Genomic DNA, 22141 nt, shown 5'->3' on the forward strand with positions numbered 1-22141 from the left:
TACTTTGAAATCAGGCACAAGACAAGGATGTCCTTTATCACCACTCCTATTTTATACAGTACTGGAAGTACTAGCCAGAGCAATTAGGCAAGAGAGAGAAATAAAATGGGTAAAGATAGGAAAACAAGAAGTTAAATTATCATTGTTTGCAGATGACATGATACTCTACATAGAAGACCCCTTAGACTCCATTGAAAGACTCTTAGATACAATAAATGAACTCAGTAATGATGCTGCATCGAAAATCAATACTCAGAAATCAATAGCATTCCTATACACGAACAACAAAATCACAGAGAGGGAAATAAGAGAAACTACACTCTTCACATTAGCAAGCAAAAAAATGAAATATTTAGGAATTACTCTTACGAAAGAAGTAAAAGACTTATACAGTGAAAATTATAATACCCTGAAAAAAGAAATGGAAGATAGTCTCAGAAAATGGAAAGACATCCCTTGCTCATGGATAGGAAGAACAAACATTGTGAAAATGGCCATTCTCTCAAAAGTGTTATACATATTCATTGCAATCCCAATAAAAATACCATCAACATACCTTGTAGATCTAGAGAAATCACTCCTAAGGCAATTCTAAGCAGCAAAGACAAAGCAGGATGCATCACAGTCCCTGACTTGAAGTTATACTACAAAGCAACAGTAGTAAAATCAACATGGTATTGGAATCAAAACAGAGCCAAAGATCAATGGAATAGGTTAGAAGATACAACCACAATTACAAACACACTCAACCACCTTATCTTTGATAAAGGAGCCAAGCAGGTTCACTGGAAGAACGACAGTCTCTTTAATAAATGGTGCTGGAAAAACTGGCTCTCCATTTGCCGAAAACTAAAGCTAGACCCATGCCTATCACCATGTACTAAATTAAAATCTAAATGGGTCAAAGATCTGAATATTAAAACAGAAACACTAAATCTATTGGAAGACAAATTGGGTAGAAACCTTGGAGACATAGGAGTAGGTAGAGAATTCATGAACAGGACTCAAACCGCATGGGAAATACTTCCCAGAATCAATAACTGGGACCACTTCTTATTAAAAAGTTTCTGCATGTCAAAAGAAATCTCCAGCATAGTGAAAAGAAAACCCACAAACTGGGAAAAGATTTTAGTGAACTCTCTCTCAGACAAGGGACTCTTGTCTAAAACATATAAAGAATTAAAAAATCTCAGACCCCAAAATTCAAAGATCCAATCCAAAAATGGGCATCTGAAATGAATACGCACTTCTCAGATGAAGAAATGCAAATGGCAAATAAATACATGAAAAAATGTTCATCATCATTGGTCATTAGAGAAATGCAAATTAAAACCACACTGAGATACCATCTCACTGCTGAAAGAATGGCCAGGATCAAGAAAGCCAACAACAACAAATGCTGGAGAAGCTGTGGGGAACTCTCCTACATTGTTGGTAGGAGTGTAGACTGGTGCAGCCTTTGTGGAGGTCAGTCTGGAGATTTCTCAAAAAGCTGGGATTGGAAGTCCCATTTATTCCAGCTATTCCACTTCTAGGCATATTCCTAGAAGAACTGAAAGCATCATATCACAGTGATATATGTGCACGTATGTGTATAGCAGCAAAATTTGTAATTGCCAGATCTTGGAAACAACCCAAGTGTCCATCAACTGAGGAATGGATAAAAAAGTTGTGGTATTTCTATACAGAGGAGTATTATTCAGCTATCAAGAAGGATCACATTGAGATGTTTATCAATAAATGGGTGCAGCTTGAGATCATAATCATAAGTGAAATAAATCAGTCTCTCATGTATGAATACCAAATAGTTTCCCTAATGTAAGTAATGACTGAAATATATAAAAGTATGTGGTAATCATGATTCCCCATTATGTGGCCTTGAAGCCTTATAAAGCTTTCACTTAATAATTGGAAAGGCTTTATTCTGGGCTTCTTGATATGGAAATATTTGAAGCTATAGTATATGAAGTTTTATTCAAATATTTCAAGGAAAAAGACACACTATGGTAACTACTATTAAATCGGGTTATTTGGTGGTGAAGCACTAGGTTGCTGAAACAGTCATGCTTTGACCTCTATTGTTATATTGTTATGTCCTGTTTTAACTCAATCTGTCCCTTATTGATTAAAAAATTATTTTGTTATTTTTTATGTTTTTTTAATTAAGGGGAATAATTAAAAAAATTAGCAGGATATACAATAGTAACTTTTTTGATTTCCTATTAACTTGTTTTGAAGTCCTGTAATACTCCCACTATCTTGTTTTGACTGCTTAGATTCTGTTCCATTCTGTATGATAGTATGACGTTTGAGGGTATAGGCAACTACTTTGAAGCCAATAAGATTCACTGAGATGCCCATTCCCCATTCTGGTTTGACTATTGTCTCCTTTGAAAGTCCTGTAATGTTTACAATGCTTAAGTTTTATTAGTCTTGTTCTCTACTGTTTTGTTCAACTTTATAATATCTAATGAGATAGACATTTCTTTTTAAGGAAACAAGAGACATTGGTTTTTTTTTTTTTTTTTTTTTTTTTTTTGTCTTTTTCGTTTTTACCAGTACCAGGGATCGAACTCACGACTGCCTGCTTGCAAGGCAGGCGCTTATGCTGCTGAGCTAAATCCCCAGCCCCAAGAGACATTGTTGATAACCATTGTTGATAACCTTGTACTCTGTTTTATATCATGTGCTATGTCTATCCTTGGTTTCGACTGAGCTTTGTTTTGCCATATTTGACTTTAATCTCTCCCCCCCAAAAAGTAATAAGAACTAAGGGGTAATAAAACCCAAAATGTGTAAATTTTGTTGTAAAAAAGAGAGGGACAAAAAGAGCTCTAAAGGATACAACAGCAAGTGTGTTTAGGGGTGTTAAATAGCTGACCATATTAATGTTTTTGGTTGGATCATTGAACAAAACTGTTTGTAGCCTCTCCTTTTGAATGTCCACTTTATATGCTTTGATACTGTGATTTGAGCAACTATCTCTAGGAAGGTAATATCTAATCTATTAACTGGTGATTTCTTACTTTTTTTTTTTTTTTGGTAGTTCTGTATTACTTGTTCCCTTACACTGCTTTGTTTTGTTTTGTTTTTTCTCTTTTTCCTTTTAAATAAAATTTTTTTAAAAAAGGAAAAAGGGTCTGGGGGGTCTTGTAGGCCGGCCCAAGCCCAGCCCCCAGAACTGATGGTGCCTGCTCACTCAGAATTTCAGAGTCCTCCTAGCACAGCTGAGATCAGTGTGGCCACCTGAGGCCTGCCCATGACTCACTGCACTGGTCCAGTGCACCAGGAAGACACAAAGTTCCCTCTTATGTCTGAGCAAAGGTCTCAAACTAGCTGGACTTGGGAGAAAGTGCACAGGGTACTTTTGTCAGGCTTCCCAGCTTCTGGAACTGATGGCACCCTCCTGCTTGCCTGCTCAAAACTCCAGATCCCACCAAGCACTGGGAGGAGTGGGGAGGCTACTGCAGGCCTGCCCAGGATGCACCGTGCTGGTCTGGTGCACCAGGAAGCCACAAGAATCCCTTTCTGGGCTGAGTGAGGGCCCCAAACTGGCTGGATTCGGGGAAAGTGCATGGGGCACTTATGCCAGGCCACCCAGGCTCTGGAACTGATGGCACCTGCCTGTTTGCCTCAATATTGTATCTTTGAAGGGTAGCTGTCAAATTTTTCCCCATTCTGCAGGTTGTGTCTTCATTCTGTTGGCAGTTTTCTTTGCTGTGCAGAACATTTTTAATTCAATGTGATCCAATTTGTTGATTCTAGGCATTGTTTCTTGTACAATTAGTATTATACTCAGAAAGACTTTACTACACATATGTTATCAATAATTTTATATATTCTGTCTTCCAATAGATCTTTTCTAATGTTTAGACCTTTGAACAATTCTGATGTTAGTTTAGTGAATAATGAGAGATATGGATATATTTTTAACCTCCAGAATGTGGACATATAGTGATCCCAGCACCAGTTTTTGAGAGGATGTGTTTACTTGAGGAAATTGAGCCCCTTGTGAAGGATAATGTAGCTGAATGCCTGGAGCTGTTTCTGTACCTTCTGTTATAGTCTCTTGATCCACAAGTCTGGTTTTTTAAATATTTTTGGTCAACACTACTTTTATCACTGTAGCTCTGTAGTATAATTTGAAAGGCCGTATAGTGAAGTCCCCTGTCTTACCCTTGTTGCCCTCAATTAATTTTAATATTCTAGGTCTCTTTAGACTCCACATAAATTTTAGGATTGCTTTCTCCCATTCTGAAATGAATGCTTTTTCTACTTATATTGGAATTTCACAAAATCTGTATGACGGTTTCAAAAGTATGGTGATTTTAACCTATCCAGGATAGGGAATAATTTTCCATTTTCTAATATTCTCTTAATCTTCTAAAGAGCACTAGTTTTCCATGTAGAGGTCTTCCTCTTTCTTTGCTAGGTAAATTCCCAAGGACTTCATTTTTCTTGACAGTATTTTGAAAAGTATTGTTTTTTCCATTTCTAGCTCAGTAAATTTGATATTGCTGTATATGAACACCATTGATTTTTGAGTATTGACTTTTTTCCTGCTATGTTATGAAATTTAGTTATTAGTTTTAAGATTTTTTGTTGAAGATTTTGGGGTCTTCTATATACCCGATCATTTCACCTGAAAATAATGATAATTTAACTTATTCTTTAATGTAAATGTAAATTATCTCATATGCAATTTATTGGATCATAGTGCATTGAAAGAAACCCAATGGCAAAACATACCACAAAAGATATACAAACTATAGAAATTTAAAAAGTTCTGTTAATCAATAGGTCACAGAGGGAATGAAGGAAAAATTAGACAATTTCTACAATCAAATGATAACACAATACAGCATACTTGAACTCACAGGACATGATGAAAGCACTTCGAAAAAGGAAGTTTATAGTTAATTTTAGTGCAAGAAAAACAGTGTGAGATCAAATACATAGCCAAAGGATGCACCTCAATGTCCTTGAAAAACTAGAATATTCCCAATGAAATGCTAAAATGAGGAAGGAAATTATAAAGAGCAGAATGGGAGTTTGTGAGCTAAAGAATAAAAATGGTACTAAAAATTGAAGAGATTGAATAGAAAGAATAAATGAATTAGAATAGAAAGAATAGAAAGAATAAATGATTTAGCAAGAATAAATGAAATACAAACCATTGCAAATCTTACCAAAATAGTGAAATAACCATATTCATGCAATTATAAATCAGAAAAATGAAATCAAAATGGATTCTGCCAAAATCAGGAAGATTAATAGCAGCTGCTTTGAGAAGCTATACTATAATTAAATGGAAAATTCAAGAGAATTTGATAAGTGCCTAGATACATATGTAAAACCAAAGATGAAGCAAGAAGATATAAAAAACCTAAATAATCTTGTATCAGTCAGTAAAACTGAAGGAATACTAAAAACACTACCAAGAAAGGCACAAGTTCTGCTGGTTTCTTTGCAGAATTCCTTAAGAACTTTGAAGAATATCTAATTCTAATGCTCCTGAAGTAAGGCTGTGTGGTAATTGAATTAGCTCATCGGTTGGCTTAGCATAGTTCTGGGTGTGGATAATGGGAAACCTCACAGAGTGTGAATGACCCCAACAAATACACTTGTAGTCTGAATGGAATATAAAGGCAAAGATGGAAGCCAAGTTGGCTTCTTTTTTATGCCTCCTCTACTATGGACTATTATTCCTCTTCCATGTTACTCTGCTTTGGAGTCAGCCAGTATGGATCAAAACTTCCACAAACTATTATATAAAAGATATCTTAACTCATTTAACTTTCTGTTTGGGTTATTTTCTCCCTGCAAAGAGAAAAGTAACTATTACAATGGAATATTGTTTTCCTTCCTTTCCTGGTACTGGGGAATCCAACTCATGACCTCGTGTTTGCCAAGTAGGCACTTATGCTGCTGAGCTAAATCCCAGCATTCCTTTGATTTTTAAAATGTGAATTGATACAAAATTTTGTATCAATTTCTTTCTTGTATTGTGCATATTGTTGGGTCATTTTTCTTGATATATTATGCAAACCTTGCCTTTTGATTTGGAAATTGAGAACATTATCATTGAGAGTCATGACTGAGATGTACAGACTTATTCCTGTCATTACATTATTTTGCTGTTGATTCCCTCATTCTACCAGGATTACTTAATCTTTTTTGAGTTACTGGCCATTTTGGGCTTCATTGTCTCCTGTTAGAATATCCTTATGAACCTTTTTTTTGTCTTTTTCCTTTTTATCAGTACCAGGGATTGAACTCATGACTGCCTGCTTCCAAGGCAGGCGCTTATGCCACTGAGCTAAACCTCCAGCCCCCATATGAACCTTTTAAAATGCCAGTTTTGTGGTTATGAATTTATTGGAATCTTACTTGTCACGTAAATATACCATTGCTCTGTAAATTTTATTGCAAAGCTTTACAATATATATAACTTCTCTTTAGTTGCTTTTCAGTGATGTACTTTGGGGATGGCTAACTATAATCCTCTGCCAAAATTCCAAGATCTGACTACCTTGGTTAAATTTGGAGGGGAGGAAGCAGTGAATTTAGCCCAGCAACTAAGTTTGCTATGAAGGTACAATACTACTGTTAACGTCACAAGGGCTATCTGAATGTTGACTTACAAAAAATAACAAAAATTATATAACACTTTTAACATCAAGTGAATCACCTACTGTGGTATCATCTAAGATATTAACATACCATGTTAAACAAATATGTGGCACTCTTAATCCCAGAGAAAATGTCAGCATTTATAATTAAATATTAAGGCAGCCCAGGTTTTAATTTTTTATTTTAAAGAGGGAAAAACTAAACAACACAACAGAACAAAGCCATCAGAAGAAAACAATGTGAATGACACAGATTTCCAAGCAAGACAACAGTAGATCATCACTGGTTACCATAATGTCTCTTGTTTTCTTCTGAATAGTTGTAGAAATCGTCACACACAATGAATTCATACAAAACAAATAGTATTAAACTGATCAGAACAGAGTGATGAAAGCATTATAGGCTTTCAAAACCAGATGACAGGGAAATCAACAATGGCTGCCATAATCTCTCCCATTCTCTTCAAAATAGGTGTCTATATCTTCATGTAAGTTGAAATTAAACAAAACAAAACAGACTAAAATCACTGTGAACAAAAAGTAATGGCATTACTGGATTTCACAGCATAACGATAAGGAATGAGCAATGGTTAACACATCTCTTTTTATTGAAAGTAGCTATTTCTTTCATCATGCATTATATAATTGATTCTTATAAACTGTTTAGGAGAAGTTCTACACATGTATAATTCTCTATATTTATACCTATCCTTTCTGTAATAGAGGGAAAAACAAAACTAAGCACAACAAAACAAATTACTAGGAAAACATGAAACAATAAAGACAAATAAATAACAGTAGCAAACAGCCCAAAACACTGACAATATAGGCCTTCAAAACAAGGTGTTAGGAGCATAATTAGGACTTTTATTTTACAAAGTGGTCTTCAAGAGTTTCTCAGATCACCGTACACGGACATGCACAATTGTTCCAGTCTTATGGAAGTTAACTATTTTGTTTCAAGACCTTATAGAATTTGTAGCACAATCATCTTAGCTATCCTGTGTGTTTTTATAACTTCAGATATTTTTTCTTTCCCTTTCCTTTTTCTTTTTACTTCTTTTCCCTGAGATAATATTTTCCCTCTTTGAGCAGATTCTTATCCATTCACTGTATTTATTGAGATTTTTTGTATGTTATATTCTCTTACCATGTCTTATACTAGGGAGACTATATGATATTTACACATGTGAATTTCATTTATTTCACTTATGAGTATGGTCTCAAGTTCTATCTATTTACTTATAAATACCTCAATGTGATAACTCTTTATAGCAGCGTAGTACTCCATTGTATAAAAATATCATATCTTGAGTGAAAAATGCCAGCTTGCTAAGGGGCTGGATGCAGAGTCTCTGTGGAGAAATCAGATCAGATGCTGGAGTATGACAACATGGAGAGGGTCAGACTAACGGATGATTCTTATTAACCAAGGTGGCAACTGAAGGGAAAAATAAAACTAGAAAGAGGAAGGAAAAGCGCTGGTGGAGAGCAGGAGGACCCAGCACAGTGAGCAGTGGATCCAAGGGGAAAAGCTTTGTTGGCTTTCAGCGACTGCTGGAAATTAAAACCTGAGGCCCCGTGAAGCAGCCAAAGCCACCTGGCCATGCTGTAGAAGATTGCAAGAGGCTCTGGGGCTCCAGAGCCGGACACCATGCAGTTTTCTGACCAATCCACGCTGTGCTGGGAACACAGTGAAGACACACGGCACAATGTGCAGTGGACCCAAGAGGAAGATCTGCATTGAGTCCTGGTGAGTACTAGGGACTGGGTTCAATGGCTGCTCTCACTGGCTGGAGGACATCTTGAATAGAGCTCGGTGCCACAGCAGCATCAGTGACACAGAGAGGACTGATAGAGGACATCTTGGAGTTGGGCAGAGCCTGGCGCACCATGATGACATCAGATAGCGACCCCTGGTCCAGAGAGGTCTGGTGGAGGACATCTTGGAATTGGGCAGATCCAAGCACTGTGGTGATATCAGACAGTTGCCCCAATTGCAGAGAGGTCTGGTAAAGGACAACTTGGATGTGAGCATAGCCCTGTGCTGTGATGACATCAGTCAGCTGCCCCTGATGTAGACAGAACTGGCAGGATCTGCTGAGGTTGAACCATGCCTCTATTTGGGACGCAATAAGCAGATACAAAATTGTGGTGACTCTGTGACGTCCACAAGGTACAGCCTAACTTGCAGATTGACAGGCACAGAGGCTGGAGGCTAGACTGTGCCATCCCTGCATCCCTGCCTAGCTCAGGCAACAGCAAATTGGGGAGGGCAGCAAAAACTCCAGTCAGCGTGCTATGGAAAGACCCTAAGCAATATGGAGAGGGCCAGAGACCTCGTAGGACACACTGGTCTGAAAGAAACCAGAAACATGACAAGAGATAGAAACTAAAATTATCCAGCTGCCAAAGCTGGGAAAATAAGCCCAAAAGTAAATACAGAAGAGAACCAGCACAGTAACCATCTAATACTAGACACAGCATCAGCCGATATAAAAAAAAAAATCTTCATGACCTCATAGATGAATTTAAAACTGTACTTCTGATCCAAGTGAGGCAAGATATAAAGAGATTAATTAAAGAAATGATAGCCCCCCCAAGAGAACACAGATGGAAAAATGGAGGAAATCAGAAAGGAAAGAGAAACCCATGATGAAGAATTTAAACATAATCTAGAATACATGAAACAGATCCAAAGAGACTACCAGGAAACTAAAAATTCCACTGAACACTGGCAAAATGCCTTGACAGAAACTAAAGTTAGCCTTTTGAAACTTGAAGAGAGATTTATTATATATGATCATGAAAGAAAAGACCTCTTAAAAATAACGAGGAAGCAGAAAGAAACAATTCAAAGGCTAGAAGAAGACTAAAGTATACATAACTTAAGAATGAAGCATGTGAGCGAGGAAGCAGGAGTAACCAAAAATGAACTACAAAGAATATTTACAGATATATTAAAGGAAAACTTCCCAAGCATAGGAAAAAGAAATGATATCCAGATAAATGAGGCATACAGAACTCCAGGTACCTACAACCAAAACAGATCTACACCCAGACATATAAAATCAAGATTCCAGAAATCCACCAAAAGAACAGAATACTAAAAGCAGCCAAGGAAAAGAAGTAGATAACCTACAATGGGAAAATTATCAAAATAACAACAAACTTATCAACACAAACTCTCAAATTGAGAAGGGCCTGGGGAGAAATTATTGAAGCTCTGAAAGAAAATTTGCAACCAAAACTGATATACCAGAAAAACTCTCTCTTAAAATTAATGGAGAAATAAGATGTTTCCAAGATAAGGAGGAACTGTGGGAGTTCATGGCCACCAACACAACCCTACAGAGAGTGCTGAAGGACATTCCAGAGAGAGAGAGAGGAAGGGATACCAGGATTCCAGCAACAGTGGCATAGAGGTCTCAATGAACAGGGCAGACGTGGAATGAGGGAGTAAGGTGGACAAATTATAGCCGTTAAGTGGAGTAGCAGACATGAGACAGAGACAGCAAGCTATAATCTTTAGTTATAGATAGCTTAGATATACTATTAAAAAGGCAGAGGTCATTGTTAATAGTGTATGAAGATTTAAATTCACAATAGTCTTGTTGCTCTGTTTAGTTTGAATTTATTTTGTTCCAGTCTGTCCACTCATATCAGATTTGAGGGCACAGATATCTGACTCAAAAATAGCAGGTTATACCATGGTAACTATCCTTAATTTCCTATTAACTGAAACTGAAACCCTATATTACTTACATTATCTTACTACAACTGATCTTATTTGAATCTGATTTGTTAGAGTACAGTTTTGTCTTGGTTTATTTTATTTGAATTTGGTATGCTTCACAGTATCAACCCTAAAAGTAGAGAAAACTACTCTGAAGATGACAAGATGTAAAAGATATCCATTCTGGTTTTGATTATTAACAGCTCTCAAGTCCTACAATGTTTTCAAAGTTGTGTTTTTATAAAAATAGCTATGTAATACTATGCTTAACTATCTTAAGCCTGACAATGTGGACAATTCTATTGAAAATAACAAGATAAAGCGTAGTAACTATGGTAGATCACCTAATATTGTGGTCTTATGTGTCATTTTCATTGCATGTTTTTCTAGGAATTTGTTTTGCTGTCTTGTTATGCTTTGTTTTTCCCTATAATACAGAGAGGATAGATATATATGTAGAAATTCACACATGGGAAGAATTTTTTAAACTACTTATGGGAACAGATTATATAATGCAAGATGTAATGAACAGATACTCTGATGAAGAAGAGACACTAAGAAACCCAATGCTAATTCTGCAGCATTATGATATAAAATCTAGCAATACTATTATTCACTGTTCAGAGTGATATTAGTCTAGTCTCTTAAGTTCAATTTCAGCATATGTAAAGATAAGGATAGCTACTATGAAGAGAACGAGAGACACTATGGTAGGCATTATTGGCTTCCCCAGTATCAGATCTTGAAGACATAAAAAGCCTTCATCATGCTGTAATGATGTGATTAGTTCTATAATATGCAGTATGTATTCAATGTGTTGTGAATATGGGGACAAATATTTAAAAGAAAACTGGAGACCATGAGATAGACAGTGAAGATCTCTAGTGGACTTGCTTTGAAAGCTGTATTTCTTTAAAATGTTTGTCTTTGAACTGTTTTGTTCTGTTTTGATATGTTTAGTCTTACCCTCTAAGATAAAAAACCAGTGTGTAGGACTGATAACCATATTACTAAGTTTTTGTTGGATCATTGAACAGAACTGTTGGCAGTGTCACTATTTGAATGTCGCTTTACATACTTTAATTTTGTAACCTAAACAACTATTTCTAAGATGACAATATGTAACTTATCAAGAAGTGATTTCTTACTGTTTATTTTTCTGCAATTCTGTATTATTTCTACCCTTTTTCCATGTTTTTGTTTCTTTATCTTTAAATAAAATTTAAAAAAATATCATATCTTTTTTATCTATTCCTAAGTTGATGGGCCATTCGGGTTGTTTCCAAGATTCAGGTATTAAAAATTGTGCTGCTGTAAACATGGGTGCACATGTAGCTCTGTGATACGATGTTTTCAGATCTTCTGGAAATATACCCAGAAGTGGAATAGCAGGGTCAAATGGGACTTCCAATCCTAGATTTTGAGGAACCTCCAGACGGACATCCACAGCCTTGGCACCAGTCAGCTCTCCTTCCAACAAAGCAGAAGAGTTCCTATTTCCCCACAGCCTCTCCAGCTGTGGTTGTTAGTAGTTCTCTTGATCCTGGCCATTCTTTCTGGAGATGGAATCTCAGTGTTGTTTTATATTGCATTTCTCTAATGATCAATGATGCTGAACATTTTTTCATGTATTTATTTGCCATTTGTATTTCTTCATCTGAACTGTGTATTCATCTCAGATGCCAATATTTGGATTGGAACTTTGAATTTCAGGGATCTGATTTTTAAAAAAAAAATCTTTATATGCGCTAGACAGGAGTCTTTTTTTGAGGGACAGTTCCCTAAGATTTTTCCCAATTTGTGGGTTTTCTTTTCACTTTCCTGGAGATTTCTTTCAACATCCAGAAGCTCTTTAATAGGACATGATCCCAGTTATTGATTCTGGGAAGTATTTCACATGCTGTTTGATTCTTGTCTATGAATTCTCTACCTAACCCGTCTTCAAGATTTCTACCTACTTCGTCTTCCAAAAAAGTTAGGGTTTCTGTTTTATTATTTAGATCTTTAATCGACTTAGTCTTTAATTTAGTACATGGTGATAGGCATGGGTCTAGTTTTAGTTTTCAGCATAAGAAGAGCCAATTTGCTCAGCACCATTTTTTAAGGAGATTATCTTTCTTCAAGTGAATGTGTTTGGTCCTTTTATGAAAAAGAAGGTGGCTGAGTGTACTTGTAGTTGTGTCTTTGAATCTATTCTATTGATCTTCAGGTCTGTTTTACTTCCGTGCCATGTTGGCTTTATTACAGTAGCTTTGTTGTCTAACTTCAAGTCAGGAATTGAGATGCCTTCTGCCTTGCCTTTTTTTTTTGTTTGGAATTGCCTTTGCCATTCTAGGTCTCTTCTAGTTCCAGATGAATTTTAGGAGTTATTTTCTAGATCTGAGAGGTGTAATAGTGGTACTTTCATTGGGATTGCATTGAATCTGAATAACAATTTTTGGAGAATTGCCATTTTCAAAATATTTGTTCTCCTATTCATGAACATGGAATGTCTTTCCGTTTTCTGAAGTACTCTTCGATTCCTTTCTCAGGGTATTAAAATTTTCTCTGAATTTTTCTTTTACTTCATTTGTTAGATTGATTCCTAACTATTGCATTTTTTTTTTTTTTTTGGCTTTTGGATATGGCTTCTCTTATATCTCTCTCAGTGATTTTGTTGTTAGTATATAGGAATGTTACTAATTTTTGAATGTTGACTTTGTACCCAGCTACATTACTGAATTTATTTATTATAAGTCTTTCAATGGAGTTTTGGGGGTCTTCTTTGTAGAGTATCATGTCATCTGTAAATAATGATAATTTAACTTCTTTTTTCCTTCTTATTCATTTTATTTCTCTCACTTATCTAATTTCTCTGGCTAGGATTTCCAGCACTCTATTGAATAGGAGTGATGATAATGGACACCCTTGTCTTGTACCAGATTTTAGGGTAAAGGCTTTTAGTTTGTGGCTGTTTAATATGATACTGGCTGTTGGATTGTCATAGATGGTGTTATGGTTTGAAAACTGGTGGTCAACTTAACACCAGCTGAATTACATCAGCATGCATTGAGAGAAGATGATCCACCTGAGGAGGGTTGCCAGGGTAAATAGGTGGAGAAGAAGAGAGGTGTAGGGAGGGATTGAGGCATTATGGAGGTATTGTTGGTTCTCCTACGAGTTGCTGTCTGAGCTGTTGGTTCTCCTGGAGAAGCTTTGGTCTTCACATTGAGCATTGCTTCCTGGCTCCGGAGAGGAAGACATGTGCTTCCTGGTCTCCAGGATGAACTTGTTACGCTTCTTCCTGGCCCATACCCAACTGTGCTTGTTGCCAGAGGAGCTCGGGGCCTCTGTGTCGCTGAGGACAGCTGTGGTGCCTTTCAGGACAGCCCCACTCTTTGTTGTATGACTTCTCTGTTCCAGTGTAGAACCCTCATCCCACTAGCACAGCTCCTTCATCCTGCTGGCATAGATTTTCTGGCTTCCACCGCTGACCCTTGGGTCTTCCCTGCATGAATCCATAAGAGAGATTGGCAGGAGTCCTTCTTGTGGGCTCTGGACTTCCAGTTGGACTCATGGAGGCGTTGTCTTGAGCTCTGGGTCTTTATCTGGACTCATGTGGGACATTGCCGTGGGGTTTAGACTCTTGACTAACTAATCTATGTCGTTGGTGTTACGGATAGACTTCCTGCATTCTCCTGTGTTAACTTCTGGTGACCATTATAAAAATATTATAAACTCCATGTCCTGATCTGAATTGTTCTCTGTGTACAACCCCTGACTACAACAGATGGCTTTTATCATATTGAGGTAAAGACCATCATTTCCAATTTTCTGTAATATTCTTATCATGAATAAGTATTGGACTTTATCAAACGTTTTTTCTGCATCTACAGAAAGGATCTTGTAATTCTTAGTTTTGGTTCTATTGATATGATGAATTACATTTATTAAGAATTTTTGTATCTTTGTTCATTAGGGAGATTGGTATATAGTTGGCTGTTTTACTTGGGTCTTTTTCAGGTTTTGGTACTAGAGTAGTATTTGCTTCCAGGAATGAGTTAGAGGTAATTGCTTCCCTTTCAATTTCATTAAAGAGTTTGAGGAGTCTCAGCATTAAGTCTTCTTTGAATTTCTTGTAGAATTCTGCAGTGAATCCGTCTGTACTTCGGTCTTCCTTTGTTGATAAGGATTTAATTACATTTTAATTTTCATTAATTGAAATTGGGTTATTCAGCAGGCTTATGTCTTCTTGACCTAGCTTTGGTAATTCATATGTTTCTTTTTTTTTTTTTTTGTCTTTTTCGTTTTTATCGGTACCAGGGATCGAACTCAGGACTGCCTGCTTGTAAGGCAGGCGCTTATGCCACTAAGCTAAATCCCTAGCCCCAATTCATATGTTTCTAAGAATCTGTCCTTTTGTGTTATCAAGGCTGTGAGATTAGAGGTTTTCAAAATATATATTGATGATCTTCTGTATTTCCACACAGTCTATAGTGATTTCACCTTTTTCATTCCTTATTGCATGATTTTGAATTTTTTCTTTCCTTTTTAAAATATGATTGGCTATAGGATTATCAATTTTATTTATTCTTTCAAAGAACCATATCTTTGTTTCATTGATTCTTTGCATTGTTTTCTTAGTCTCTATTGCATTGATTTCTGCTCTGATCTTTATAATTTTCTCCCTTCTTTTAGCTTTGGGCTTGACTTGCCCTTCTTTTTCTAGATGTTTGAGGTGTAGCATCAGGTTATTTGTGTTAATTCTGCTTTCCTGATGTGGGAATTCACAGCAATAAATTTTCCTCTGAAGACTGTTTTCATTGCATGCCACAAGTTCCAGAAAGTTGTATTTGCATGTTTTTTTGCTTGTAGATGTCATTTAATTTCTTCTTTAATTTTCTCCGTGACTCACTGATTGCTCAGGAGTGTTTTAGATTTCCATGAGGGCTTTTGCCATTTCTTTTGCCATTAATTTCTAGTTTTTTGGCACTATGTTTCAATAACATACATGGGATAATTTGAATTATTTTGCATTTAATAAAGTATGTTCTGTCAGCTAGTATATGGTTTAACTTAGAGAATGTACCATGTGCTGCTGAGAAGAACATATATTCTGTTGTTGTTGAGTGGAACACTGTATACATACAACAAATGCATTTGTTCACAGGGGTGATTCAGTTCTGTTGTTTCTTTGCCGATTTTCTGTCTAATTGATCTGTGCCTTTGTGTCAATGGCGTGTTATGGTCTCCTGTTATAATTCTGTTATTCCTTTTGATTTTCATTTCTGTTAATATTTGTTTTGTATATCTGGGTGCTCCCAAATTTGGTGCATATATAATAAGATTGTTTTCTCTTTCTCTTGAAGTTTTTCCCTAACCAGTATGTAAAGATCTTCTTTATCTCTTTGGGTCATTCTCCATTTGAAGTTCACATTGTCTGCAAACTGAATAGCTACTCCTGCTTTTTGGAGGGTTCCTGTTGAATTAAATACTATTTTCCCTCCTTTTTCTGTCAGTCTATGAGTTTCCTTTTGGGATAGATGGTTTACTTGTATACAGCATATAGTTGGATATTGTTTGTTGATGCATTCTGCCAGTCTGGTTCATTTAATTGGTGAATTGAGGCCATTTACATTAATGATTATAACCAATATATAATGGTTTATTTCTGAAATGTTATCTTTCTGCTGTTGCTTCTTTACCTTTCTACTCTGTTTAATTGTCTGCTTTGCTTAGTAGTTTTTCTTATGTATATCTAGAATGTCTTTTAGTATTCTTTGCAGGGTTGGTTTGGTTGTCATGAATTCTTTAGCTATTCTTTGTCATGGAAGTATCTTATTTCTCCATCCATTTTGAAGGACAGTTTTGCAGGGTGCATCAGTCTGGGTTGAAAGTCATTTTCTTTTAGGATCTGAAACACCTCACTCCGTGTTCTTCTTGAATTCACTGTGTTGAGAAGTCTGTTTTGATTCTGATAGGCTTTTCTTCATAGATGATTTGTCTGTTCTCTCTAACAGCTTTTGATATTTTGTCCTTATTTTGGATTTCTGACATGTTGTTATTGTATGTCTGGGTGTAGTTTTATATTGATTATGGTGATTTGGATTTCTATATGCGTCACTGATCTTTGTCAGTTTCTATTCTTATGTTTGGGAAATTTTCAGCTATTACTTCTGTAAACAGCCTCTTGATATCATTTGTGTTGTCATCTTCCTTTTCATTTATCTCTATCAATCTTATGTTTTTTTTCCTTTGCATCATCTTGCAACTATTGAATTGTTATTTCCTGATCCCTTGTTATTTTTAAAAGACCTTTCCTTTCCTATTCACTAGTTGCAATCTTGTCTTTGAGGTCTAAAATTCTATCTTAATTTTCATTGAGGCAATTTTGCCAACTTTTGATGGAATTTTTGGTTTCCTATATATCTCTTTGAATTTGCTTCATGCATTCTGTTCATTTGTTATATTGTTCACTCAGAGTTTGCTTCTTTTTGTTCTGTTCCTCTAATTTTTTAAATGTGTTTTCTTTAGATGTGTCAGCATTTCTTTCATTACATTTATCATTTTTTCTTTTACCTGTGAAATTATTTATGGTGTGAGTTCTTTTATACTTCCCACAGATGATTCTTTACTTCCGTTGTGATCATTTCAGGGATTTCATGTTTATGGCTTACATTTTCTTCTATGTCCATGTCTCCTAGGCTTGCTTGGGATGGGCTGGGGTTTTGAGATGGTGTTTGGCTCTTTCATTTTGTCATTTTCCTTTATTTCCAGGTTTTGAGCAATGTTCAAAGCTTCTCCCATGTGCTGGGAATCTCCTGTTGTACCTTCAGGTCCTCGGACCCCAGATTTTGATTTACAACTAATATGTATGAAATGTGACAGAAATAGTTTCACTAAGGATAGAAATGTGTTCAACTGTAATTTTATGGAGTTGACTATCAAAAGATTAACAAAGCATTGTGCTGATAATACTAAAGATACAAGTTTTGGAAAGGGGGAATGCAAAAGGAGAACTTTGAAATCTTAATATCTGTGAAATGAGAAGGAAAAAGAAGTAGTATATAGGATTTATAAATTAGTGGCAGGATTTTTATAGAATTTGGAAAAGGCAAAAAGGAAATTGACCAGAATAGATGATAAAAAAGACATAAAAATAAGAAAAAAGAATAGATGATAAAAAGACAGAAAAATGTTATAGAATGTAAAAATAAGAAAGGAATAATAAAGGGGAGAAAAATTAAAAGGACAAAAAAGAAAAATAGAGAGAAAAAAGTAAATGACAGGGGCTGGGGTTTAGCTCAGCAGTATAAGTGCCTGCCTGGCAAGGGTGAGGTCATGTTTTTTATTTCTGGCACAAAAGGAAGAAAGAAAGAAAGAAAGAAAGAAAGAAAGAAAGAAAGAAAGAAAGAAAGAAAGAAGAGAAGAGAAGCAAGACAGGACAAAGGTAGATTTTGTAAGTACCAGGGAAGTGGTCGAGAAGGAAAGAAGAGAAATATATATATATATATATATATATATATATATATATATATATATATATAGTGTTGGTTCCTTTTCTCTCATTGCTGAGACAAAATACTTGGTACCCAATGTGAAGGAAGAAAAGGTTTATTTAGCTCACAGTTAGTAGAGATTTCAGTTCATAATCAGCTGGCTCCAATGCAAAGTAGCACACCAGAGGGCAATGGCTCATAGTGGCAGAAATCAACATGAGCAACAAGAGCAAAAGGTGAGGAGTATGGAGTGATCACTCTTTGTGTCCTTTACATTTTATGTAGGCCATGACTACTTGGGTGTGTCACTCATACTTATAATCCCAGCATTGGATCATGAGTCATTCACAAACCCTAGAAGCTTGCCTCCATGACTGCATGAGGCTCTGAGGGGATATTCATATTGGACTACAGTGACTCATGCACATCCCATATGCAAAATATTTAGTACATTTCCAAGAGCTGAAAGGCCCAAATCCAAAATCTCTTCTGATATTTAAGGCAAACTTTTAGCTGTGAGCCCATGCATAAACAATTATACTTAAACATTTCCAACATTCAATGGAACAAGATAAAAATTTTCATTCCAAAAGTTACAAACAAGGTTACAAACAATTGAGACCAAGTCTAGAATCCAGCAGGGAAAACATTAAGTCCTGTAGTTCATGTGAAACAGCTGTAGCAATCTGCAACAAATTGTGAGCTCCAAAAGGCTTGCATGGCCCCTCCACTATGGCACTTCTGGTGGTTGTAGCTCCCATGGCTTCTCTTTTGGGATGGATTTGCTCCCTCCTTAAAGGTTTCCTTAGTTGATCCACACTCCCAATTTTTTCAAACTTCTGGGTTTTCTTTTGTACCTTTGGCTTCACACTCACAGATTCACACACAGCCCTCTCAGGGGCACATTGCCTGATCTCCCAAACCTTATAAAATCAGAGTGAAACCCTTTTTAACCTGAGAACTCTTGCATTTGTGTGCACTTAGCACCAGTGCCATATGAATTCTGCCAATGTCTGCTGCAAATTGGAGCAGTACCTATGCTTTCTTCTTTCTTGGTTATAGTGGTGGAGTGGCTGGATTGCTGAGCACTCTAAACTTGACTCTAAGGAACATGTTCTCTATGTTTCTGTCATTCTGAAAGCTGGAGTGACCATAGCCATTTTGGAACATGGTGCTGTGTGGTTTTTAATCTCAAAGCAAAGTCTTTCACTTTTTCAGTTTTGAGGCTACAAAGTGTGGCAGTCTGCAGCTGCTTGTGATGCCCTAAGGCTATTTTTATATTTTCTTGTTCCTTCTCAGCAATAGAGATCTCAACTCTATCTTTGTAGTCCACAGCTTTATTGGAGCTTCCTTTCTGGCCAAACACACAATGTTTTAAATCATCCTGTTGGGCTCCTTGCTCTTGATTCTTAACACAAATCTGGCTACAAGACCCCACCAATAGCTATACCACAGCCTCAATATTTGACTGTCTTAAAAATTTCTTCTGCCAGATGAATTAGTCCACTGCCATTAGTCTCAAATTCAGGCAAATTCTCTGATCATGAACAAAATACAGATATACTTTCTGCCAAGCTATAACACATGTTATCTGGAGTCCAACAACCAAAACCGTCCTTCACAGAAGAAATCTACTGAGCCCAGACTTTACTAATTTTCTGGTCTTCTGAGCTCTGACCAGAAACTCCCATACAGAATAGCCTAAACTGTTCAAACTCTATGATTTCAGGCAAGACCTCAGAACCTTTCCACACTGTTCCCATGAGCCATTCTGAAAGACTTTTGAATCCCGTGGTCAGGTACAGCCACAGCAACAACACCACTACACTGATATCAAACTCTGTGTTGGTTACTTTTCTCTCATTGCTGAGGCAAAATACTTGATACCCAAAATGAAGGAAGAAAGTTTTATTCAGTGCACATTTAGTGGAGGTTTCAGTCCATAATCAGCTGCCTCCAAGGAAAAGTGACATAGTAGAGGGCAACAGTTAATAGTGGAAGAAATCAGCATGACCAACAAGAGCAAAAGGTGAGGAGCATGGAGAGAAGACACCTTCTGTCCTTTATATTTTATGTAGGTCATGCCCACTTGGATGTGGCACTTACATCCATAATCTCAGCATTGAATCATAGATCATTCACAAAGTCTAGAAACTTTCCTCCATGACTGCATGAGGCTTTGGAGGTACATCCTGACTTAAACACTAATACATATTAAAAGCAATGCTTACAGTTACAAAAATGAGGAATAAAAACAAGAACCCAACCAGCTAAACAAAAATAAAACACAAAAAGCAAATAAACAGCAAAAAAAAAAAAAAAAAAAAGAAATTTCTGTGATTTCAAAATGTGTGCTTTTCTGCTGGGTTCTACAGTTTTGGAGCAGTGTCTATGTCAAAATGTGCCCTCATTCTCAATTCTAGATAAAGAAGTTTTCCTTAATGATTTCTGCGAATAGCCTTTGTAGTTCTTTGGTTGTACCTCTGCTTTCTTCATTCACATTCTTTATTCTCAAGTTATAGATCCTCTTGTCATTTTCTATCTTTTGTAGTGTTACTGCTTTTTCTTTGTTATTTAAAAAAATTTTTTGCTTTCATAATCCCACATTGCAAACCTGTCCTCCAGTTTGGATAATCTATCCTTAGCTTCTTTCAAGCTGATTTGTCATCTTTCCATAGAGGTTTTAATTTCTTGGTAATCTCTTTGAATCTGCTTCTTGGATTCTATATTTTTTTGTATTCTTCATCAAATGGTTTTCTCCTTTGTTTCTCTCTTCTTCTGTCTGTGTCTGTTTGAGCGGTGATTAGTATCTCTTTTATTAATCTTCTTATATCTTGCTTTATTTGGCTAACTATTTCACTTTTAAACTCATCTATGATGTCCTGAAAATACCTTTTTATGTCCACTTGTGCTGTATCTGATATTGCATGTTTGCTGTTCTCATTCTCTGTTGTATTTAGCCGTCTTGGGTCAATGTTCTCAGGGTTGGGACCTGGTGACTTTTTGTTGTTGCTTCCTATTCCCATCTTCTTTGTTTCTTCTGGAAGGTCCAGTTTCTTTCTTTGTTGGTGACAATTCTTCTGAAGTGCGCTGGTTAGATGACCCTTCCCACTGCTGTGTGCTAGTGAGTTGCAGACAGGAGTAGAGTATGCTGGCCCCTCTCCTCCAGATTAATCAAGCTGCTGTGGTGTGCACTGTATTAGTTTGCACCACCTCCCCTCCCAGTCAGCCAAGCTGCTGTGCCATGCATTATATTACTTTGTGCCACTTTCCCTCCAGATCAAATTTCTGAGGCTTCACTGGGTTAGTGTGTGCCACCACCATTGGGATTTGATTTTGGGTAACCTATAGGGTCTCAGTCAGGTCACATGACCCAGGCCTAGCACACTCCACCAATCCCATTTGGGAAGGGAATAAGTGACTGAAGTTGCTGCTACCCCTTGTACTTGCCAGTCCTGCCTGGTCCCAGAATGTTATCCGCCGGAGCCCTCCTTTCTGTGGAATGGCTCTACTCCCATCACTCACCACAAGTTGATGCACGCACCCCAACAACTCAGCTCTCCATTTGGCTCACTGATCCCCAATCTCAGTGTAACTGTGCCTCCAGTGAGTCAAAGTGGCTGGACCTCAGACAGCTCAGAAAGTCACCTACTGTGGTGGAAACACTGAACCTTTAGCTGTTCTAATAATAGCACTGGTCCTGTATGTTTGGTTGGTTCTTCTTACCTTAATTTCTTCTTGGGATGAGAGAATTCATCTTCTGTTTGAGGCTCCCTACTCTATATTATGATGAACTCTAAGTTGACTATCCTCAGGGAGCCTCTGTGACCAGTTGTTATGTATCTGCTATCTTTGCTCCTCCAGCAGACACTATATATTCATATTCTTGTGTGAATGTAGGATTTATAATGTTTACATGTCTCAGATAAAAATATAATAGTGCAACTACTGAATCATATGCCAAACAAATGTGTCACATTTTGAGGAATTATAAATTTCTTTTCCAAAGAAGCTACATCAGTTTTCAGTCCAGTAAGCAATGGGAAGCTGTTCAAATTGCTACAGATGCTCTGTAAATTTCTTATTTTCTTTTAATTTGATTCACTATGGCAGACAATGTGTCAGAGCATTTGTTCAATTTGCATTTTTATTTAGTAATAAAATAGAGCATATTTAGTGGACTTAATAAAATAGAGCATATTATGCATTTTCTTTGGATGAATGCCTATTTACATATTTGGTACATTTTTAAAATTTGATCACAGAGCCTAGTTTCTTCTGGACCCCATTCAAAA

Source organism: Cavia porcellus, unplaced genomic scaffold (assembly GCF_034190915.1).
Source record: "Cavia porcellus strain 051 isolate PalLab524CR breed Dunkin Hartley unplaced genomic scaffold, mCavPor4.1 scaffold_3, whole genome shotgun sequence".
NCBI lineage: Eukaryota > Metazoa > Chordata > Mammalia > Rodentia > Caviidae > Cavia > Cavia porcellus.